The following is a 7,500-nucleotide window of genomic DNA, read 5'->3' on the forward strand; positions in this document are numbered from 1 at the left end:
GCCAACATCTCTTCAGTTATCCAGCCATTGAGAATTCCTTTGAAAAATGACCGTTAAAAACAATATATATATATATATATATATATATATATATATATATATATATATATATATATATATATATATATATAACAACACAGACACACACACACACACACACACACACACACACACACACACATACACACACATATGAATACTATCAGTCGAATGACCTTGCTTAAATTCTGCATTCCTCTCTCTCTCTCCCTTATATTTTCTTCTGTTTCCTTCTTTTAATACTTATTTCTCTCTGCGCTTACATCTTCCTCTCCTACTCTGCTTTCTTCACGTTCTGACTGAATCTTCCATGCGTTAACATGTACCTCCTTGCGGCAATGTAAACATTCATTTAATCAAGATATCCTCAGCCTGAAGAGTAGCCAGTGGTATACACCTCGCTTGGATATTCTCCACATTCTGAGGTTCCGCTCACTATGAAACGTATGTAGCCAAGATCTTATTTACTTCATTCCGTGATTCTGGTATTCTTATTCGCACACCCAGCAACCCTGGTCGCCTAACGTAAAATATAAAAACAACTTTTTTCAGTTTATCATACTTCGATACGAAAAAAATCCACAACTTTCCGTCTCAGTAAACCATTATCGTTCCTGAAAGTTTTTTTTTTAATATTTACTACGGATTACTTGAAGCTAACTTTCTTCCTACACCTCGATTCCTGGCTCTTACATTCATATATATATATATATATATATATATATATGTGTGTGTGTGTGTGTGTGTGTGTGTGTGTGTGTGTGTGTGTGTGTGTGTGTGTGTGTGTGTGTGTGTGTGTGTGTGTGTTTATATTATTAATAAATTCATAAAATTATCAATAATATATATATTTCACTAGTGTAGCAATAATTGGGTACCCTCCCAGCAGTATACTGGATAGATACTATCCCTTAGTGGGTTGTACCCCCAACCCCTAACTCTCTCACGTTATATTTATATATATATATTTATTTGCTCAAAATAATAGAGCACTTAATATAAGATCAGTTACATATTCTTTTAGAATATTCCTTATAAAAGTTATATATATATATATATATAATATATATATATATGTTTAAGACAAGATATAAATAAAGGTCATTACAAATGTTTCCTTTATTAGAGTAAATTTGGTTTACAGCTGTTTCCAGTAGTCATTATAGGTACATCATAGATAAGTTTACTCAATCGTTCTATAAAACAGTTGAGAAAAATTGAACCACCTATAGAAATTAATGCTACTTTCGTCAGAGCCATTTCTGGTTATAATGAAAGTAGTATTAATTCATTTTAGGTCATTGAATCTTTTCTTAACTAATCAGTAGACGTGGTGAGCCAATCTATCAGTAACGTACCTATAATAACTACTGGAAACACCTGTAAACAAAATTTACTCTAATAAAAGAAAAATATGTAATGACCATTATTCATACCTTGTTTTACATATCACTCTATGTAAAAAAAAACAGCTTGACTGGAGCCCACTCACGGATTTACAATATAGAATTGCGATGAACCAAAACCTCAGACCTTGGCATAAGAATACTTTGAGTTCTTCACTAATCTAAACAATACTGTTACCCTGGTGTGCCCACAGACATTACGAAATATTTTTGCCCGGATTGATGATCCTTCAGTATCAGCTCTGTTATACACACACACACACACACACACACACACACACATATATATATATATATATATATATATATATATAATCACACATACACACACACATATGTATATAATCACACATACACACACACATGCATATATATATATATATATATATATATATACATATAATTATAGTTTGTTTGCATAATTACAATCTGAGTGTATAATTATGAATTATTAAATATAATCTCCCTTCGTTCAAGGAACGTTTCCTGTTATGTAATACCATACTTGCATACGCCAGTGAAGGAAGCTATTAGAAATAGAAGTAAAATCCCTCAAATCACATAATAGTACCTTGTAAAAAGAGACAGTGGATAATTCTATCAGAGATACAATATTCCTGAAAAACAAAAAGTCGGAATGGTCACGCTTGGAATATTTTCATGACAAATGTGTCTATTCTATCTATGCCATGTGACTTGGAGACGATTCAAAAGCCAGAAATATAGCTTTGCTTTTTAACAATTCCCACTTCTAATTTTCTTGGAAGCCTCAGATGCCTAATTATGGTGAACAAGATTAATTTCCCAATTTCTGTTTCCTTAATTATACCGGTCATTAGAATGAGCTTACCTGGAAGATTATATTTAATCTCTGTGGTTTAGAGTTATCTATGAAAATACCGTTTGGCCCATTATGACCGTCTTGCTTTCGTTGTCGTTGTTGCTACCTTTGTTGTAAGGTTAAGACAAGTGAAATATTTCAGGTGGAAAATTTTATAATTGTCCATACCAGCGGAAATACTGCTTAAACAAACACACACGCGCATACACACATATAAAATATGTACACCCAACACATACACTCAACACATATCTATTTTTATATTTCTGACTCTATCTCTCTCTCTCTCTCTCTCTCTCTCTCTCTCTCTCTCTCTCTCTCTCTATCTCTCTCTCTCTCTTTCTCTCTCTCTCTCTCTCTCTCTCTCTCTCTCTCTTTATATATATATATATATATATATATATATATATGTATGTATAAAACTCTGTGTGTGTGTGTGTGTGTGTATCTATATACAGAGTCTCCCCAAAATGTTTTGGGTTGAATCAGAAAGTAATAAAAACAAAAATTACATTACTTTCTGACTCGCCATTGTAGATAGAAATTGAGTGATTATAAAATCAGTGCTTATTAAAATGCATTTCATTCCCAAAACTTAATTGAATCAACGAATACGAATAATTTTTCAAACTGATGACCCTTCCGGTCCAAGTACAGTTAACAACACGAATCAATGGAATCCCAAAAAACCAAAAACATTTTGTCGGTTTTCGTGCGCATTCTCGTTCAATACACCTATCAATGTGGAGAATATTTTACTAAATCTCTTCGTCTAATCCACCTGTTTGCCAAAATGTCATCAAGGTATGCCCCTACATTGCTATCGCAGGGTGGAGGTGCACCGTTTTCCTGGAGATAAATCTCCACATCTTCAAAGACTTCTTGAATACTCGGCATGATATTATGTGGCAGTAAGTTAGTAACTTCAAGTAAATGGGACCAGTCACTTCTGTCGAAAAAGAATTGCCCAATTAATCTGTTTGATAATAAACCGCACCAGACTGTAACTCCCGATAAATTAACATGATGTTCCTCTATAATATGCAGATTTTCAGGTCCCTAGCAAGTGCAATTGTGGTGTTCACTGAATCATTTAATTTAAATGTAGCTTTATTATTCCAAACAATTTGTGTTGGAAAGTGCGCATTTTGAACACATCCTGCCAACTACTGCTTGCAAAACTCCACTTTTCGCTCTGGATCTTCTTCATTGAGAGGTCTGGTGAGTATGGCGGATGAGGCAGGGTTTTGTAGCCCAATTCGTTCAACTTCTGCAGGGTCAGTTGTATGACGTGCAGCTGAGCGTTGCCATGGAGAAAGATTGGTCCTTTTCTATAGGCCAATGCTGTCTGTTGTTGTCGGAGTTTCTTAAGCATTTCATCCATTTGCTGACAGTACTTCTCCGCCGTAATGGTTTCGCCTGGATCCAAAAAGCTGTGATGGATGAGACCGGCCGCAGACCACCAGACAGTCACTATGACCTTCTTTTGGTGCAACTTTGGCTTCGGAAAGTCCCGTGGAGCTTCGTCGGCGTCCAACCACTGAGCTGAGTGTCGCCGGTTGTAAAGAATTCACTTTTCATCGCAAGTCACAATCTGGTCGAGAAACGGGTCCTTCTTGTTGGGTAAAATAAGGGAAGACGACACTTCAAAACGGCTTTTTATTTTTGGTTGTCGTTCAATTCGTGCGGCACCCATTCCTCAAGTATTTTTTTGTTTTTCCAATCTCTTTTAAGTGGTTGGAAATTGTAGTATACGTTACGTCTAATTCAGAAGCAAGCTCTCGAATTAGATTTGTGATTGGCTTCGACTAAGGCTCTTAGTTGATTGTTGCCAACATCCGATGGCCGACCACTACGCTTATCATCTTCAAGACTCTCGTCACCGCTACGAAATTTCTTGAACCACCATTGTGCTGTACGTTCATTAGTGGTTCCTGGGTCAAACGCATCGTTGATATCGCGAGCTGTTTCAGCAGCTTTTTGGCCTAGCTTGAACTGGAATAAGAAAATTGTGCGAATTTGCTTTTTGTCCATGTCGTACTCAACGTTCCGGAAAAAAAATGGACTAATAATTCAAAAAGAAAAAAAGTGTAACACGATTAGATAGAGGCGAACAACGGGCTTTAAAATGATATATAAAGTCAATGTAATTTAACGAAAATTAATTTGAAAACACATCATTTAAAATCAAAATTAAAAATTCCGCAAGAACTTTCTTGACAACCTAATATCAGCTGATTCTTGAGCCCTTTTGCTCTGTCATTCCACCATTCCTGTTTAATTTTTCTTAGAGCAGTCTGCACTTTCCCTTTCAGCCTTCTGTAAGCTTCGTTTGAGTTGAGATTCAAAGACTGAGGAAGAAGTGTATTGCCTAAGTTTTGTTTTCCTAAAAGTAGATCATGAACGTCTGCTGATCTATCTGAGAATCAGTCACTAGACTTAAGTGATCTAAATCCCACTGACGAACTTGCAGCCTGTAATACATTTGCTTGAAATTTTCCCATAGATTGTTTGGGTCAAGATTAATATTTTCTATAGCATCTTGGAATCTTTGCAAGTTGCTCGATAATTTAAAGTTTGCAAAATTTAACTTTTTGAATACCTTAGGACCAGACTGTCGATTTTTAGGCATTATTGAAAATTTTTTTTTTTCCACGTACTAGACGACGGTCAGTCTAGCTCTCTGCTCCTCACATGGCCCGAACGCTAGAAACGTCTTTCATATCACGTTTTCTGATCAAAATGAGATGCCAGTGCTTAGATCTTGGGTACATTCAGGTGGTTTTATACTTATTTTTCTGCTTAAACAGTGTTGGAAACAACGAGATTATTCTCAGTGCAAAACATCAAAAGAACTACTCCATTTTTATTATATTTTCCAATCCCATGTTGACCTAAAACAGGCCATTGCATTGAAATCTCCCAACATCACCAGCTTATCAGAAATTGATACTTTTCTCAATACTTGTGCTAGATAATCATAAAATTATCCTACAGTTTCATCAGAATGGGACATTGTTGGTTCATAAATACTGACAACGGTAAGAAACCTACCTTTTGTCAGTTTAACACGGCATGACATGGTTCGTTCAGATATACCACTTGGAAACTCTGCAATGGAGGATACTAATGTATTCTTGAGAGCAAACCCAACACCAGATTTTCAACGCTGACCCTTAGGTAGGCCTCTGCAAAAGATAGTATATCCATAAGTAGGTTAATTTACTTGACCCTCATCAGAGAGACGAGTTTCAGAGAGCGCAACTATACCAAGGGAATATTTCTTAAGTTCACATGCAATAAGTGCACTACGCCTTTCTGGCCTCTTGTTGGAATTATCCTGAAGAAGTGTGCACACATTCCAATACCCGAAATTCAAAGGATGCTTATTTTTACTTTTTCTTGAAGATTATTTGACCACAAAATATCTATAGATATGTATCTAACTTTTTTCTTATATGTATATATATGTATATACATATTATTTATATTTAAATCTTACTTAATTTATGTTTTTAAATTGCATATCTTTAATATTTTTTATATTTATTTGTATTATTTATATTTAATTCTTATTTATATTTGCAAATCACATATCCTACGTTTTTTTCTTTTTATGTATGAATGAGCTATTCCGCGTTGGTCAACGGAGTGATATTTGATCCCTTTATAGAGTGTTCGAGTGTAAGGTCGCTCTTGAGTGCTACTGGTAACATGTAATCCAGTACAACCTGTCGCATGTTCGGGTCGTCGGCGACTAAACTGGCAACCTCACCAGGCTTGCTTGGTGAGGAGGGTGTTGTTGGACACCCTGCGGGATGAAAAATAAGACCCGTCAAAGAGCGGAGGAACTCGTGAGCCATCCAACAAAATATCTGTAAATATGTACGTACATACATACATACATAGTTACTCTCCCTACGACACATTCCTCAAAACATAATCTGTTTTATTATCATCTAATAATACATTCCAGAACGTCAGAATACACTGTTGCTAGAAGAAAGCCTTTGATTATAGAAGACCTGGAAAGAGAAACGGAATCGTTAATTTTTATCAGCTAATGAAAAAAAAAACATACAATTTTATATCACCTGAAAGGTCGTGTGAAACGTGAAACTGAATAACGAGCGAGAAAATAGTGTTTATACATTATAAAATCGATTGTGTTAGAGCAGACTGTTAGACTAAATTTAAAGAGTCAACACTTACATAGATATAATGTAAAGTTACAGAGTCTGTAGCAAAACTTGAATGACATATAAATATAGGAGATAGCGAAAGAATAACTTCCAGTTAATGATACTAGTAAACGGATATGGTCTAATTTACATGAGAAATGATGATACAGTGTGGTTTATATTACACTATATTATATTGCACTAATTATACTAAACTAATTACACTAATACTTTCTTTAGTAATGGACAAAGAAATCCGTCACCTAATGTTTGTCAAAACATACGGTAATGGAAGGGAAATTTTATTTCTTTACTCGTCAAATACTGTGGTCGAAATCATCCTCCTGAAATTGCTGCCCAGGTACCTAAATCGTAATCACCACCAGGACCACCACCAGAACCACTACCACCACCACTACCACCACCATTACCACCACCATGATCATCATGATCATCATCATTGCCATCATCATTATTATTATGACAACGGTAATAATGATGACAATGATGATGGTGGTGGTGGTCACGATTTAGGTCCCTGGCCAGCAATTTCAGGAGGATGGTGTTAGCCGAGGTCATCGTCCACAGCATGCGCAAGATACTCGTTGTTTTTGTCTCTGAATAGCTATATAAGCACATATTGTATTACTATTCTAATGCTTCCATGATAAATGTTTGGTGTTCTGTTTGAAGACATTGGAATCAGATTTAGAACGATTTCGTTCTGGAATATCGCTTATATATTCTATTATTCTGTTATTCTGTAATAAATAACACATTCAGATTATTCTCGGTCTCTGACAAACTTTATAATACAATGAATATATTCTATATTCTTCATATAATATTATATATATATATATATATATATATATATATATATATATATATAGAGAGAGAGAGAGAGAGAGAGAGAGAGAGATAAATAGATAGATAGATAGATAGATAGATAGATAGATAGACCAGAGAATAGCGAAAGAGAGCCAGACAGAGATGGTCAAAGTATACAGTTAGCTCAGAATTTCCACCTTGC

Source organism: Octopus bimaculoides, chromosome 16 (genome assembly GCF_046866305.1).
Source record: "Octopus bimaculoides isolate indiv1 chromosome 16, ASM4686630v1, whole genome shotgun sequence".
In the NCBI taxonomy this organism is placed as follows: Eukaryota; Metazoa; Mollusca; class Cephalopoda; order Octopoda; family Octopodidae; genus Octopus; species Octopus bimaculoides.